At 37.5% G+C, this 18,888-nt stretch overlaps 1 pseudogene; it reads left to right on the top strand.

The window, feature by feature from the left end:
- Positions 1–233: 233 nt before the first annotated feature.
- Positions 234–18,888, top strand: part of LOC149255038 (uncharacterized) — a 92,653-nt pseudogene continuing 73,998 nt past the window's right edge.

The following is an 18,888-nucleotide window of genomic DNA, read 5'->3' as shown; positions in this document are numbered from 1 at the left end:
TAGCTACCATAGAATGACCAAACTCTGCAATGCTATCTCATTTTTGTCTATTACTACTTTGCACCCAAGGATCGACTCCCTAAGACTTACAAGGAAGTCATTACTTCAAATCGGAATTGGGGAAGAAGTGAGTAAATTTGGCAACCTTCAAGGAATTAAGGGCCAGGTCATCCTCCAGACAAGCCCCTGCAGAGGATGAAGAAGACTATAGGCCCTGACAGAGGAGGCTTAGCATGAAAATCACACGAGGATCCATGTTTCGATTTATTCTCATACTTATTCTTCTTGGTTCCTTTGCTACAACTTGCCTCACTTTGCTGATGGAAAGTATGTTAAAAGAATTCTTGGCGTGGATCGATAAGAATTTAGGCCATTAGGGGCCTCTTATGTTGGAAGTTGCATATATTCCATTAACGGTGCTTGTAGTTCCAACATCCATCCTTACACCTGGAGTGGGCTACCTGTTTGGGTTGAATGTTGGCTTTATTGCGGATTCAATTGGATCTACTGCTGGTGCTACACCTGCATTCCTTGCTGGTAAAATGATTGGAAGGTATTACGTAGTTTCCAATTGAAGGACTATCCTCAGTTTCAAGCCATCATTATAGCAGTTCAATGATCTGGTTTCAAAATCATTTTGCTTCTTAGGGTTGTTCCACTACTTCCATTCAACATGCTAAATTATCTTATTTTAGTAACTCCTGTCAGTATAGGGGAGTATATCCTTGCTTCATGGATTGGTATTATGCCAATAACATTTGATTTTGTGTATGTTGGAATGACAATAAAGGATCTCTCTTATGTAACTCATGGTTGGAATGAAATTTCAACAACTCGTTGGATATTGCTCACTATTGGTTCGGTAGCCTCTTTTGTTCTAATGGTTTTGGTGACTAAAGTGGCAAGGAAGTCACTGAACAAGGCATTTGAGGAAAATGAAGGAAAGTGTGTGGCGGAAACGTTAATGTTTGACTATAAAAGACAACATGGCTTCGAGATCCGCATTGCTCCACCAATGTCACTGAAGCATGCTATAAATAAAAAGGCTTGATATAATGATTCCCCACAAGTATTATTGTTTCTAGAGGCAACCACAATTAATGTAAGGGAACATATCTTTTTTCAACATGATGCTTTTATCCTTGGTTTTCTAGTTTAGTCTATTACCACGTGGTATCCTCATGAACATTTTGATGATTTGTGGGGAAACTATCCTTATTTCCATTTAGAGAGAACATGGAAATTTCAATTCATCTTGAAAAAGAAGGTCATGTATGCTATGTCAAGACCTTGGAATGTTTCACAAGAAGAGTAGTCATATGGTGAGCTCATGCCAGCATCAAGAGTATCAGAAAATGAAGGGGACCCAATTTTAGCTTATATGGCTTACCTAGAAAGGGTGTTCCAATTAAGCATAACATAGGCACTTGGATTTCTTGATACATTTATTGCAAAGGGTCCTTTGAAAGTTTACAAAGATAAGCCACCAAATCTCTATCGGATAGATTGACAAGTGATCTCGAAGTTCATTACAAGATATCTCTATCCTAAAACCCTCGTTCATTATGGTTATGGGTCAACCACACAAAACCCTTTTCCAATGAAGTCCATTTTCTTGGCCACAGATTGTTCACCTCACAGTTGGCCCACCAATATTACATGGTATCTGTATCCTTGGCTCTTTGTTCATCATGGTTATGGGTCAACCACGCAAAAACATTTTCCAACGAAGTCCATTTTCTTGGCCACAGACTGTTCACCTCTCAGTTGGCCCACCAACATTACATGGTATCTCTATCCTTGGCTCTCCATTCATCATGGTTATGGGTCAACCACACAAAACCATTTTCCAACGAAGTCCATTTGCTTGGCCATACACTGTCAATATCATAGTTGGCTCAGAAGCATTACAGGGTATCTCTATCCTTGGATCTTCATGCATCATGGTTACGGGTCATCCACAAACCCTCAGTTATGGGTTAACCATGCAAAAACATTGTCTTCAACAGCACTTGGTCATCCACAACTCATCTTTGACAAAAAATTTCTCTAGAGGTAACTTCACGCAATGGGGACCATTTTTTCCTAAGGAGGGAGGAATGATCCAAATGAAAATCTACCCAGGGTATTTTCCACCCACGGTATTTATCCATGGTAATGATTCGAATGGAAATAGGCCCATGGTATTTACCAATGGTAATGTAACTAAAAAATGTTATATATAACAAGCCTCTTTTTATAAGAGGATGTATTGTTCATCACAATGTAGTTGCAACTATCATTTTCTGGTCTAATAAAAGTTAGTTCATGGGTTATTTTTTGGTTTGGTTTACTTTGGTTCTTTTCTTGGTGCAACAATTACTAAGATCTTGGGGCCCTCCCCAAGATCCAGATCAGAGAGAGAGTCTTATGTGTGTAGGCTGAAGAAAGCCTTGTATGGACTCAATCAAGCGCCGAGGGCATGGTATGAGAGAATAGATTCCTAATTGTAATAGATGGGTTTCCAGAAGAGTGATACAAATATAAACCTATACTTTATCTTGGTAGGTGACGATCCACTCATTTTGGTACTATATGTGGATGAATTGTTTATTACAGTGGAGGACATTCTCATCCAACATTGAAAGAGAGATCTTGCTTCAGAGTTTGATATGACTAATATGGGGTTGATGCATTACTTTCTTGGGTTGGAGGTCTGGCGGGAGGATGTGAACATCTTTGTGGGCCAGCATATGTATGCAGGAGATATCTTGATGAGATTCCATATGGATGATTCCAGGATTATGGCTACTCCTATGATCACCAACTGGAAGAAGTTGCATGATGTTGATTCTGAGTTGGTGGAGCCCACTTTGTATCATCATTTGACCAGTTCATTGATATATTTGGTTAACACTAGACCAAATATTTGTTTTGCAATCAAAATCTTGAGTTAGTTTATGATGGATCCCAGGAGAGTATGCTGGGTGGTTGCAAAACATGCATTGAGGTACTTACAGGGCACATTGTATTATGGTTTGGACTATGTCAGATGTGATGGAGTTGGATTGATTGGTAGCACAAACTCAAATTGGGATGGCAATGTTAGTGACCGAAAGAGTACTTCTAGATGTTGTTTCTCATTGGGCTCAATAGTTTTGTCATGGTTCAACAGGAAACAAACTTCAATTGCATTGAGAAACACAGAGGCATAGTATATGACAAATAGTCAGGCAGGGTGCAAGGCATTATGGCTTCGCAAGATGCTTCATGGTTTATTTGGTCAGATGTTGAGACCAACTACAATTTATTGTGATAATCAAAGTTGTATTAAACTCTCTGAGAATCCAATATTTCACAGTCGATCAAAGTATATAGATATCAGATATCACTTCATCAAAGACTAGGTTCAGCGAGGAGCAGTGAAGCTTGAGTATATATCCACTGATGAACAAGTAGTAGACATTCTCACCGTCTTTACCAAGAGAGAAGCATGTTTTCTTTAGAGACAGGATGGGAGTGGTGAACAACACCTTCCTTAGTAAGAGGGAGTGTTGGAAATAGTACGAAGCAGAGGTGTTACTATGCATTTATCCCTTTTAGCCTAATATACAAAGTAATAACTTTTGTCTTTGTGACATTTATGATTTATATTAATGTCATGGGTAGAAGAGATACTTAAAAGTGTTGTACCATGTACTTTTTCTATTATTAAAGTCACTTGTACTTTATAAAGTGACTTTATGTGTAAAGTACTAAATGTACTTTTATAATGTTAAAGTGAGTTGAAAAAATCTCTTTATGAGAAAAATAAAAAAAGGTACTAGGAGATTTTTAAGTAATGGGACCAATATATGAGGGGGGTCATTTGGGAAACGTGATCTCAACCACACATCTTGAGATTTGAAGATTAAATTTCAACCACTAAATCCTAGGTTTAGGGATTACATCTTTTTTAAGAAGACAAAAGGGAAAAAGGGAGGCTCATTGTTCACTTCACACTTGAGAGAGCATGAGGAGAAGAGGAGAGAACACTTCAAGGAGAATTTGCAACAGAGAAAGGAGGGTTTGAATTATAAGGAGGAGAGCTGAGCTAGGGTACAATTTTTTAGGAGGAGAGCAAACAACAACATGGATTTTAAGGGATAGTAGCAAAAAATTCGAGGAGCTGCACATTATTTTCAAGGAGAGTCTGAGCAAAAATTTAGAGGGGAAAGGACCTTAAATTTGACCCCAAATTCGAGGGATAAATTTTAGGATAGTCAACATTTAGCGCAAATTTTAAGGAGGATTTTAGTGACTGTATGACATGAAAATCAAGGCAGAAAAATCACCCTTTAATGCAAAAATAGAGGCAACTGTTACACAATTTTCGAGGCATATTCTGGGCACATATCTCTAGGAGCTGAGCATAAAATTTATTGCAGAAATTATTTGCACTAAATTTGCTGAAGATCTGAATTGTTCAATGGGCACAAATTTCCAGAAATTGCAATAAATGCTACAAAAAATATAGGGAGATAAGTACAATGCATTTTTGTACTTGTTTTGTAATTTCCTAAGAAACGAAATCCTCCTTTAAAGATTGTTTTCACCAAGAGGTTGTGGGGTTTTCTCTGGGGTCACCTTGACCAAAAATAAGTGTCTCACATGTGTGAATGCTTGCCAAAATTATGTGTTAATTTTCAGCTGATAGGAAAGTGAAATAGTAGAAGTACACTTTAAATGTTTACAATAAATGCATATTGTAATTTATATCAGCATGACAGAACATGTGGGTTGGGCCTAAACAAACACATGCAAACTTGTAAACTGGGTTAAGGGTGCATATCATAAATTTCCTACAATAAACACCATCAATGAGAAATATATGATCTTCATTGCATTCATTGCAACAAAGATGATCATGATGTGACAACATGTAGAATCATCTGGGAGAGAATCAATGATAGTCGAAACCAAAAAGAAGGTAAATGTAAAACTTTAAATCCACCTAAAGGTAAAGTGACTTGCATTTGCTTATTATATTTTTTCCCATTGCAATATTGGAGTAACTGAAGATTTGTTTCATACTTCACTTACTTCTTGGAGAGATGCATGTTTACTTGATATAGGTGCAAACTTCCATATGACCTTTCAAAAACACTTTAGACCTGGAACCATTGGGCTTAAACTACCTGGATTCCCTATTTTTCTTCTACATGATGTGCTCTAATTTCAAGATATAGGGAGAAACCTACCATCCCTTGTTCATATTTGCCAACATGGCCACTTTATTTGCACATTTGATTGAAAAGTAGAGATAAGGAAAGCATTCGACAATATAGTTGTCATGACTTAAGTAGTGGAGGAAAGACTATTGACATTACAAGGAATGTCTACTCATCCAAAAAACTCTACATGCCTCTCTTAGTACATTGAAGGTACATTGTATTTTAGTCTTCTATGGCATGCAATATATTATGACAATCTTAATTTGTTAGAAAAATGGTGTTTTTAGTTTTCCAACTATTTCAAGGAAACTGAAGCAATGTGATGTTTGTATCTTAGGAAAACATAGCAAACAACCATTTCATGGTTCTACTTCTAGAGCACATAGAAATATCGCACCAACTCATTTTGATTTGTGTGGTCCTATGGTTGGTCCTTTTGAAAATGAAAATAGATATATGATGACTATTATTGATGATTACACTGGGATACTTTGGGTATACTTTTTGGAAACTAAATCAAAATCTTATGAAACTTTCAGAAATTTTCATGCAAGGACTGAAATGATGCTTTGAGAAATCTAGGGCATTAGCATTAGGTGATTTCTCTTTGATTAGTAACTGCTTGTGAATGATTTTTACTTCTTTAGGTTAGAATCTTCTTCTTCCTATATTCTTAGTGTTATTCTTCATTAAACAGTAACCAATGCATGAACATAAATAGACAAGAGACACAGAATGTAGCTATCATCGAAGGCCAAAACCTCTCAATCTTTAAGAGGAAAACCCACACAAATTATTCTTATAGAGAATCCAATTGACGAATACCAAGACTAAGATCCTTGAACTATTATCCACTCCAAGACCAAGACATTAGTTCACTGTCTTCTTCTCTTTTCCTCTTCTCGACTCATCTTCCTTTTCGATCTTCTTAGCACTGAAACATTGCCACCACTGAGATCTAGTGATTATCATTGAGATCACCATTCTATGATCTTCCACTATGACATTGGGACTTTCCCTTTGAAATCCTAACTTTTGTTCATGTGGTTAGCCCTTAAACTTCTTTGATATTCCTTCATCACCTATCCAAAATTATCTCTACACTTTGTCACCGAATTTAGAGAGATCCGAACTCCTCTTTACCATGATCCTATTTTCACTTTAGAGAGATCTAAACAATAGCCTTTACGAAACTGTGTGATGTAAAAATTTCCTCCTGAATTGGTCATTCGAATCTCAAACGTAATTTGAACTCCTTCACTGTAATTTTCATCCGCAATCTTAGAGATATCTGAAGTTCGGGATAGTAGAAATGCGAAGATCCCAACCACGTATATATAGTGGTTTGTCACATATAAATAAGACGACCTTTGATCTTGAACTAGTGTGTCTCCAAATAGGTGAGATGACATGAGTTTATACTTCATTTGGAGACTTACTTGAAGAGGAGAACTGTGCTTGTATTTGGAGGGCTATTTTACAATTCTATAGAATAGAATTAATTTGTAGCATGCCCAAGAAGGGCTCTTCATACATGACATTAATTCTTTTGACAATTCCTAAAGGATCACAATGGGATCCATCTAAAAACATCTTGCTCATGAAACCCATGAAGCAAGCCAATAATAATTTTATTTTCTTCTTTACATTATTTACAAAAATCACAATTACATGTCATTATGAAGACCGAACCTAGTTACACTTTTCAAAACTCCCTCTTAACTAGGGAGGTATTCATAATGGAACTTGGTCATTCTCAATCTAAAGAATTTCTCATAAGAAGAATCAAATTAGTAACATATTTGTATAACATCATATCAACCAACATTATTACATAACAAGGCCATGATTAACAACTATATCTCTCTGCAAGATCTGAGCTCAATGCTGGTGAGACCAATGATTTATAGACACTCTCATCATTTTCTCTCCCCGAACATACCCCACACTGGTTCTTAAGGTGTGTTCCATGAGGACTATCCTTATCGTGGACTCCCCATTCCTCAAAGAATATTAGTCCTCCGCGACTAATCTTATCTTGGATGTCCTATCTCATCCTCAAAGAGTATTAGATGCCAAATGATTACCCAATCCTCTCATTCTACCTTCCCAAGTGAAGAACCGAATGATGTGTCTATCTCCCCATATCAATTAGGGAGGGAATATCTATTCTAATAAAGGAATGTACTCATTCCTACATAAGGAATGTACATAATCTCCCTCTTAGCTTAGGAATTTCCAAGTTTCTTCCAAGTAAGAAACTTGTTTCTAGCATCCCTCTTAATTAGGGACCTAAAACAACTCTTCAGGTGGAGATGATGGGACAACCAGCCTCTTGAAGAACTCCTTCTTTCGATGTCATGAATTTCTTTGTCAGGAAGTCTTCATATTTTTGGACTTATTCATAGGGCACAAACCATCCATCACTTTCATCTATGGGGCATTCATGTTATTATTCCTTTCATCAGAAAGTGATCCATCAGTCTACATTTGGCCTTGCTTCATGTCATGTTGCCTTTTTCATGTTGTCTTCTGCGAAAGGATCTTACATCCTTCTACATGGTCCTTGGGAAGACATCCATATTTCTTCCTTTGGCAGTCCTGCAGAAGCCCATCCATTACCTTTGTGATGGCCTTTCATCATGACATCTTCTAGTTTGCACCAGCATCCTGCATACATGTTGACATATCTACCAAATATATTCATTATCAAGGGTCTCCATATTTTCAGACTTCCTTCAGAGTCTTCATATATTTCTAGGAGATTTCCTAGTCAAATATTTTTGGTCTCAGATGTTGAATTCCTTCTTCCATGGTTTCTTAGTCTTATAATCTCTTCCTTTCTTTCTTCACACATGACATTTCCAGGAACTTCCAATCAGAGTTCTTCTAATTACTATTGATTATCCCATATTCCATATGAGAATAGATTATATTGATTTCATCTAGTGTGGCCCATGCCTTCCATATTTATTTTAGAGGAGGAGATCCTTTTCCTTTGATCATGATTCTCAAGATAGAGTAGTGATCCAAGTTACCTGCAATCATACAACATGACCTTATAATATCGCATTAGGAAATTTTGAGGTCTAAAATGGGCCTCCTAAGAGAAATGTACAACCAAAATAAACATTATAAGAACCAATAGGATTCAAGATGATGATGTCGACCATGGGGGATGATTCACCATTTTTGGAGTAAAAAAGTAAAAATTTTAAAAAGAATAAAATAATAAAACTAATTTTTTCAACTTATCTCCCAAACCTTTTACTCAAATTTTGGATGGGAGTACTCATTGGATGTAAAATTTAATTCCTCATCCAAGGAGTACCCATGTTGCATACTTTCGATGCACCTTGCTACACGGAAATTGAGAAATACATGAAAAAACGTGATTGCAATCACATTTTTCATGTATTTCTCATTTTTTCATGTAAAAAAGTTCGTCGAAAGTATGAAACATAGGTACTCCTTGGATAAGGAATCAAATTTTTCATCCAATGAGTGTATGTTGCTCGAAATTTTATTAAACCCATAGGGAGATAAGTTGAAAATACGAGTTGAAAAAATAGTTTTTTCTTTTTTCCCTCTAAAATTTGATGATGTAATCTAATTCTATTTTATTATTTCCACTATTATTTTATAATTTCCTTAGGAGGCCCATTTTAAACCTCAAAATTCCCCTAATTAATACAAGCATACATGCCTCTTATATCTTTAGGTCATCTAGGCTTCTTTCAACAACTTCCTTGATTGAAAAAAAAGCTTCAACCCCTTGATCGACTTCATCACTTATGTCATCATACCATCATCGCATGAATTCCACAAGTTGGAGTTCCTGATGAAACACTTGCTTCCTCTCTAGATCGATGAACCCTCCGATGAGGATTCCATCAGAGAATCTAGAGGATCTTGCATATTAGTATCCAACAGATGTTACATTTTGATATATAATGAGCCTTATCCTGGATGACTTCTTCCTTTCCTTAAGCTTCCCATGAGGTTCCGAAGATCTATATCCTTCATATTTGACTTCCATAGATTTTGTTGCATTTGTCCTTCATGTTTCCCTATAGTGATGTCATGAGCTCTTGCTTCTAATTCTTTTCCTCTTTCAGCTTCCTCCACTTCTTTGACGAAATGGAATTCTTCTCTATCTTCCTTGTTATTGCCATTTTTTCACTTAGGAAAATCTTTCCTATAATGCCAATAACATTGAATCTTAGCTATGTTCTTCTTTCCTTTTGACAAATGTCTGAATACTTTTTTCCCTCAACCCGTCTTCTTCTATCTTGCATAGAAACTACAAGTTGTTGAATGGGATAACTTTCTTATTCTCACAGACATTTGTTACGTTGATCATCAGTTAGTGTATGTAGATTATCTTATCCCAGATCTTTCAATTTAGATCTTATGACGACAACATTGTATCCTTTGATACCTTCAATTTGTGTAGATCAGATCTAAGTGATATGACCTTCTTTTTCACATCTTCAGAGAATAGTTCTACCAGCTTAACATATATATCTCTTTTATGTTTCCAATACTTCTATATGATGAGACCTTTGATTGATTTCATAAGAATCCCTTGATTCCTTTGATCCCATTCCATGTATTCAAAGGAGAACTTTCCATTAATATGTTCAATGACTTCACTTACTTCAAGGACTATGTCTACCCTCCTTTTCCATGCAAGGAAGTTCAATGACCCAACCAAACTATAAATCTCCTTGCAAAACGAAGTCATTTTACTATACTAGATTATAGAATGAAAGATACTTACTTGACAAGTGAAGATGAAATCTTCAACTTGACCACTTTGATGGTGGTTGAAGAAGATGTATTAGTGCCCCTTTTGAATGATATTCTTCCAAATGAAAATCCCTTCTTCAATAAAAGGAGATTGCTCATTTTATGATGACAACGAATTTATATATAGCTCCCGTTGTTGATGGTGATTGAGGAGGATGTTTTGATGCTTCCTCGGATGATCTTCTTTCCTTTCGACAAATGTCTGAATACTTTCTGCCCTCAACCTGTCTTCTTCTATCTTGCATAGAAACTACAAGTTGTTGAATGGGATAACTTTCTTATTCTCACAAACGTTTGTTACCTTGATCATCAGTTAGTGTATTAAGATTATCACGTCCCAGATCTTTCAGTTTAGATATTATGATGATAAACTTTTATCCTTTGATACCTTTAATTTGTGTAGATCAAATCTAAGTGATATGGCCTTCTTTTTCACATCTTCAGAGAATATTTCTACCAGCTTAACATATATATCACTTTGATGTCTCCAATAATTCTATATGAGGGGACCTTTGACTGATTTCATAAGAATCTCTTGAGTCTTTTGATCCCTTTCCATGTATTCAGAGGAGAACTTTCCATTGATATGTTCAATGACTTCACTTTCTTCAAGGACTATGTCTATCCTCCTTTGCCATGCAAGGAAGTTCGATGACCCAACCAACTTATAGATTTCCTTGCAAAATGAAGTCATTTTACTATATTAGATTATAGAATGAAAGATACTTACTTGACAAGTGAAGATGAAATATTCAACTTGACCACTTTGACGGTGGTTGAAGAAGATGTATTAGTGCCCCTTTTGGATGATCTTCTTCCGAATAAAAATCACTTCTTCAATAAAATGAGATTGCTCCTTTTATGATGACAATGCCTTTAGATCTACTCCCTTTGCTGATGTTGATTGATGAGGATGTTTTGATGCTTCCTCGAATGATATTCTTCAAGTATAAGGAGGGGATCCTTGCTTCAATGAGAGGGAACTTGATGACAATGCCATCAAGATACTTCGACTTCTTCAGTGGTGAATGAGTGCAAATCTGAAATGCTTCTAGGGTTTCAACTTTTTCCAAGATGATGTGATCTTAGTCCTTGAAGTGCTTCTCTTGGATGTCTATACTTTGGGCTGCCTTGCTTTGTAGATCTCTTCAACTTGATGAGGGTCTTTGTGGTATTTTGATGATGATTAGAGGATCCAACAATTTGTTGGAGTAGACTTGTACTTGCCTTGATTTGATTGATGATCCTGATACTTCCTTTTGAAGTAAACTTTCTTCTTTGATCTAGGAATTGATTCTTCAATGTAGATCTTTGAACTTTCGATTTGATATCCTTCGACTTGCTTTGATGCATTTGAAACTCAATCCTTGAGTATCTCTTTGATTAGATGCCCTCTTCTTGACTTAGTAACTTGGCTCTAAAACCATGTTGAGAAAAATAGGGCATTAGCATTAGCTAATTTCTCTTCGATTAGTAACTTCTTGTGAATTCTTTTTACCTCTTTAGATTAGAATCTCCTTCTTCTTAGATTATTAGTGTTCTTCTTCATCAAACAATAACCAATGCATGAACATAAATAAACAAGAGACACATAATGTAGGCTATTAGCCAGGGCTAAAAACTCTCACTCTTTGAGAGGAAAACCCACACAAATTCTTCTTATAGAGATTCCAATTGACGAACACCAATACTAAGACCCTTGGCCTATTAGCCACTCCGAGACCAAGACACTATTTCTCTGTCTTATTCTCTTTTCCTCTTATCGACTCATCTTCCCTTTCGATCTTCTTAGCACTGAAACATTGCCACCACTGAGATCTAGTCATTATCGTTGAAATCACCAATTTGTGATATTCTACTATGATATTGTGATTTTCCCTTTGAAATCTAAACTGTTATTCATGTGGTTAGCCCTTAAACTTATTCGCTATTCCTTCATCACCTATCTGAACTTATCTCTGCACTTTGTCACCGAATTTATAGAGATCCGAACTCCTCTTTACTATGATCCTATTCACACTTTAGAGAGATCTGAACAATAGCCTTACCAAACTGTGTGATGTCAAAATTTCCTCCTGAACTAGTTATTCAAATCTCAAATGTAATCTGAACTCCTTCACTGTAATTTTCATCCACAATATTAGAGATATATGAAGTTCTGGATAGTAGAAATGCGAAGATCCCAGCCACATATATATAGTGGTTTTTCACATATAAATAAGACAACCTGTGATCTTGAACCAGTGTGTCTCCAAATAGGTGAGGCGAAATGAGTTTATACTTCATTTGGAGGCCGACTTGAAGAGGAGGATTGTGCTTGTATTTGGAGGGCTATTTTACAATCCTATAGACTAGAATACATTTGTAACATGCCCAAGAAGGGCTTTTCATACATGACATTAATTCTTTTAACAATTCCTAAAGGCTCACAATGGGAGCCATGTAAAAATCTCTTGCTCATGAAACCCATGAAGTAAGCCAATAATAATTTTATTTGCTTCTTTACATCATTTACAAAAATCACAATTACATTTCATTATGAAGACCGAACCTAGTTACACTTTTCAACATGATGTACACACAATCCATGCTTTCCTGAATGGAGACTTGAAATAAAATGTCTTCGTGTCCCAAACAAAGTGTTTTGTTGTGAAGGGACAACAATAGAAAGTACACAAACTCATTAAATCCATATATGGCCTAAAAAAAGCACCACAAATCTAGTATGAAAAATTTATTGAGCATCTTCTAAAATTAAACTTCAAACACTTTAATCTTGATGATGCAACTCTGTTTGTCAATAAAATTGAAAAAATTGTTGTCTATCTTGTGGTATATATAGATAATCTATTGATAACATGGAACAATGAAAACTATATTACATCCATAAACAAAGAGTTGAAGAAATGATTTTAGATGACATACTTGGGATACCTTCACTACTACTTGTGCATCGAAGTGATCCAACATCCATTGTATACATTCCTTTCTCAAAAGAAGTGAATTGGAGAATTGATGAATGATTTTGGCATGGTTGAATACAATCCTTTATCTATTCCATTGGAACAAAATCTAAAGCTCACATTTAAAGAAGCGAATGAATTTGAGGATGCAACTAAGTATAGAAAACTTGTGGGAAGCCTTGTGAATATTTCATTTTCTTTTGGAATCTTTTCCAGATTTATGCCAAAGCCTTGTGAATGACATTGGTGTATTGCAAAAACAATTCTAAATTACTTGAAAGGAACTCAAGAATTTAGACTCAAACATTCATAGGTGGATGACTTTAGTTTGATTGGATATTTTGATTTAGACTTTGATGAAGATAAGGAATATGAAGTGTCTACTTCAAGCTATCTTATGAGTCTTGGACAAGGAGTTGTCTCCTCGAATTCATGCAAACAATCATTTCTATTAGATTCCACGAAAGATGCATAATATGTGGCAACCACAAAAAAAAACAAAGGAGATTATGTGGCTCAAGAAGATTCTTAAAGACTTGCAGGAGAAGCAAGTGAACTCTACTCCCCTTCCGATTGACACTAATTTTCAATTAAGTTGGCAAAGAATCCAAAATTCCATGATTGAACCAAACTTATCAATGCAAAGTATCGTTTGATTCAATATCGTGTAGAGGCCAAGACTATTCATATTAGACATTGTTTCACAAATGAGCAAATTGTAGACATCTTCACTAAAGCACCTAGAAGAGAAAAAATTCAAAAAATTCAAAATGATTCTTTGACTCACAAACACCCCCTTTCGATTAAATGGGAGAATGTTAGACACATAGTCCTCGGGGATTGGGTGAATAACTTGTAAATATGCAAATACAAGGAAATACAAACAATTAGAATAGGAAACGACCTTGGAAGATAAAACCCAAAGGTCGCACTTGTATGTTATATAAGTCTATTCTCATTAATGCAATAATAGTCCAATTTGAAAGTTATTCCTTGATTCGACACTTTACTAATATATAAATTTGATAAAAGGTTAAAAAAACATAAATAGATCAAGGTTCATTAACCTTGAAAACCATGATCATATCGTTGATTTAATCAAACATTTATAGTTCTATAATTTTAGGGAAGTGTTTGTTAGACTTACTCTTTGTATATCAAAAGGTTTATAGCATAAATTTGTTTCAAGCCTTTGCCAATAGTTGAATGGGAAGAGATACATCATTAACCTTGAAAGCCATAATCATATAATTAATTAAATCAACCATTTGTAGTTGTAGAGTTTTAGGGAGTTGTTTGTTAAACTCAGACTATATTTATCTCAAAAGGTGTTATAGACATTTTTGTGCCTTACAACATTGAGCATGAAATGTCCATAATCTAAGGGATCCAAAGTCCCCAAACATGTTGTTCCTACCCCTAGGGGAAAAAGGCTAACAAACCACATCAATTCACAGAAGTTCTCCACCAGAAACTGCTCAAAAACAAGTCAATTCAGGATCAATTCAGTGGCTCCACTAGCTGTCTGCGCTGAATGTCAAAGTCAACACTGGCTACCTGCACTGCAACGTAGGTAGAAGCACTACCAGGGTGCGCTGAGCGAGAGTTGACAAATGGCAAGTTCATTCCAAGAGGTGTCAAGACCCAGGAAGCTTTCAGAATCTTCCTCAATGACACTTGCCTCAGTGAATTCGACTGGTGATGAGTAAGAGGTTCCCAATCTCCAAGTGGAAGCAAGAACCTCCAAGTGGAATCAAGAACTGACAGAGGGAGAGGACACTAGTCAGATCTCAAGCCGACTCATCCTCTCTCCAAACATCTTTATATGGGTCTCTCCTCCATGAGATCTAGAGGCTGGAATTTTGTTATTGCAAAGAATTGTTGTTGGTTTGAGATTGGAATCATTGGGTGCTTAATGCTTTGAAGGGGGTGAAGATAGGAATTCCATTTGCTGGGAAGGAGATGCTGGATTGGAGCCCTCTGGGTTGTATCTCTTCCTGAACCTTGTTATTCATCAATAAAGCTATCTTGGTTTCTCCTATATACTGATGTATGATTGCATTAGTATGTTTAGTTTACTTCTAATCCTGAACTAGTTATGAGTATGAATCCATGTCTTGTGTAGTGTTCTCTTCTTGTGATCTTGCAGAAACCTCTTGAAGCTAGGCGAGCAAGAAGGCAAGTAGCTGGGAACTCTCAAAGAGAAGAGAAACCGGATCAAGGGACAAACGGAAGACACCGGTTAGTCCATCTATCTCTCTTCATTCTTAATTCATAAAGGAAGAATACTAGAATAGCTGTCTCTGTTTGTTGCTAAGGCACTGTCACACCTTAGGTGGATAGGATCGTCCTGCATAAGCATTTTTCCCCACAACAAATTGGCGACTCCGCTGGGGAGATCTGTTTAGTCATTTTATTTGTGTCTCTATCATTGTTTTTTTCATAGACTCAACAACAACAATCGAACTGCATCTACTATTCTCAGATGCAAAGTAGACAGTTGCTGCTTTGATCCAATCACTGGATTTGTCTATGATCTGAACAATGGACTCACAAATGATTTGATGATCCTTTGTGATAGATCTTAGTACTCCCTCAAAGCATCCCTTTGATTGTACCTTGCTTGTTGCTTTTATTTGGCCTGAAACCGTAGATTAATCAGCAATCTGTGACCCAAAACCCAGTGAGAAACTCTCGTTTATCCTTCAGCGCAGACCCTATGAAGAGGTTCTGCATTTCAACGTAGGTCCCGTGAAGGCTACCTACGCTGAATGTCAAAACCCCTGTGTTGAGGTTGTGCTGATCTAGTTAGGCCTTGTGCAGCTCGGGTTCTCTGCTCTTTTTTGCCTTGTTTTGATCTCTGATTTTTGCAGCCTGTAACCAGCATAGGTACCAGTCTGATAACTCCTTTTCTCTGCTTAAATTCTGCCTCCTTTTGTACAAAAAGACTGCGAGTGTTTTTATGTGTTTGTGGCGTCATTTGCAGTTTTCCTTTGCGAGAGTGAAATAGTCATCATGTAGCCCTTGATGCAGATCTTTGATTGTGATCTTAGAAGAGAGTTCATTGGCTGTTTACAGTTGATTATACATTTACTTTTGCTTTTGGTTTGAGTTTTTCTCTTTTAAGTGTCAAAACAAGTATTCATTTCGAAAATCGTTAAGTGTTGTAATCTCTTCTACCCTCTCTGATTTCGAAAAAGTAAACTTGTTTGTATTCGTCATTTAAAAGCAAATTCAAAGTTGTACAAAAAGCTTTCTTTGTAGGCATCAATACTAAGAAAGCGGAAAACAAACACCTGCATTGTGCATTTGCATTTTGATAGTTTGCATGATTGATTTAGGAAAAGTGCATTAGAGTGTGCTGATTGCTCTTTGAGAAAAGATGGTGTCTTTCTTTTCCCTTTGTAGCTAGGATTTTCATAAGTTGAAAAGATATAAAGTTTGCTTATCATCTTTAGACTGCATTTAGGAATTGTATCATACATCTCGTGGTGAACCTCAAAAGGCAAACTTCTAAAAAGATCAACCTAAAATAAATTGAATGAACTTAACAACGCTTTGCAACATAACGCACAACATAGAGGTCTAGGCTAGAGACGTGTTCCGGCGTCGTAAAGCCTGGTGACTGTCGATCTCGTTGATGGTTGGTGATTCCTCCTGAGGGACGATAGCGCCAGTACGGATTGTGCTCCCACGTACCATCGCGTATATATTGGGATACCCCTATAGGCATAAAGCCTTTATCCTTAGGAAGCCGTGTCGGCCGCCCTACTGATCGCAATGCATTGAACACAACATTCAGGAAGATCGACCGCCCGTACCCTAAAAAGTATTTTGCGGTTTTGCGAAAAGTTTGGCACACCCTCTGCCTAGAACTCCAGAGCAGTTCCTTTTTGCCTTTTTCAGACTCTATAACGGAAAAAGTCCATCCGAGCATTTGTCACTTCGGGCTCGTTAAAACATCGAAGGAGACTAGAGTCATCTTTATCCTTTTCTTGACTCTTTAAAATTGAAAAAGCAAGTTGTGTCTAAAGCGTCGTTAAAATTTATTTCTGCGTTGATCTTTAGGTTGAGAAAATGGAGCACACCAACCAAGGAATTCCCCTTGGTGGAAATCCTAGTCCCTTCTCCTCTTGGGGAGATGTTGGTGCGCCCCATATGGCCACATTGTCACTTCCAGGACTGACAATTGGCTTGCCGGTCTGGCTCTTCTCAACCAATGTCGTTCAGAACACCACTATTCCTGAACAGTCGAATCAACAGTCAAACCAGACCAGAGTTACCCACCAGCCTTCTACTTCATCTAATTCTTCCTCTCCTCCTTCCTCTTCGCTTGACGGAACTGGTAAAACAAAAAACCAAGTTCCTAAGGAGAAGAAGGAAAAGAAGAAGAAATAGAAGAAGAAGAAGGAGCCAAAATCGATTGGGGGCAAACAAGTGGTGTCTGACAAAAATCCACACACAGCACTGACTAGGCCTAAATCGCCATGTGTCATATGCAAGGGAGACCACTTCCACAGAGATTGTCCCTGCATCCCTCGGATACTAAGGGACTGGTCTCCCCGTTTGCACAATTCGGTGGCGTCAACCTCTGATAGCCATGTTGACAGCTCACCGTCAACTAGTGAAATTGAAGTCACAGGACAGAGAGGGAAAGCTTGATTTCCCTGCAAACTGTGTGAAGGCGACCATGCCATCCACCGTTGTCCCTTCTTAGACGAGGCTAAAAGAGTTTTGGAAGATCGCCTGGTTTTACGAGCGCAACTTCCTCCTGGATATCAAAAACTCCTACCAAGTCCTTCACTAGTTGAGAACCTGGCTGACCCACCCAGGTGGTCAGCCGAAGCACCTATCATTGAAGATGAACCGTCTGGATCCATGCCTGACGAAAGTCAAAAGGTTGATACGGCAGTTGACCCGGTTTTGCCTTCAGAGGCTCTATCTTCGAATGATACCATCACAGAGGAGAATAAAGACGACACCGTCCAAATTCTCTTCATCAACACTGACTCTGATGAACAAGGGGGCAATTTTCCCATTCCTTTATCGCAGGAAGGAAGTTCGTCAGAGCGATATTCGGCCGTTTATTCGGTCCCACCACCAAGCAACCTGGTTGTATCCTTTGACTGGAACCAACTAGGCAGACCCCGGTTGCCAGCAAGCATACCATTCAGAATTATCGTTCAAATATACAAAATGGTAATGGTTGGCACTATTATTGATGAGGGGGCATCTGTGAGTACCCTTTCCTCTATTGCTTGGAAAACGCTTGGTTCGCTAGCTCTTTTGCCTGAAATGAGAAATCTATCAGGCTTTGATAAAGGAACCAGTCGACCTTTAGGGATCCTCCCTAATGTGCCCATAACATTGAAAGGGAAGACCGTTCAAATGAACGTGATGGTGATTCCTCCTGAGGGACGATAGCACCAGTACGGATTGTGCTCCCACGTACCATCGCGTATATATTGGGATACCCCTATAGGCATAAAACCTTTATCCTTAGGAAGCTGTGTCGGCCGCCCTACTGATCGTAATGCACTGAACACAGCATTCAGGAAGATCGACCGCCCGTACCCTAAAAAGTATTCTGCGGTTTTGCGAAAAGTTTGGCACACCCTCTGCCTAGAACTCCAGAGCAGTTCCTTTTTGCCTTTTTCAGACTCTATAACGGAAAAAGTCCATCCGAACATTTGTCACTTTGGGCTCGTTAAAACATTGAAGGAGACTAGAGTCATCTTTATCCTTTTCTCGACTCTTTAAAATTGAAAAAGCAAGTTGTGTCTAAAGCGTCGTTAAAATTTATTTCTGCGTTGATCTTTAGGTTGAGAAAATGGAGCACACCAACCAAGGAATTCCCCTTGGTGGAAATCCTAGTCCCTTCTCCTCTTGGGGAGATGTTGGTGCGCCCCATATGGCCACAT

This window comes from Pinus tabuliformis, chromosome 7, assembly GCF_031772625.1.
Source record: "Pinus tabuliformis cultivar Carrire ecotype Pingquan chromosome 7, CPIR1, whole genome shotgun sequence".
NCBI lineage: Eukaryota > Viridiplantae > Streptophyta > Pinopsida > Pinales > Pinaceae > Pinus > Pinus tabuliformis.
The sequence above is the reverse complement of the archived record's forward strand: the minus strand, read 5'-3'. Positions and strand labels throughout refer to the sequence as shown.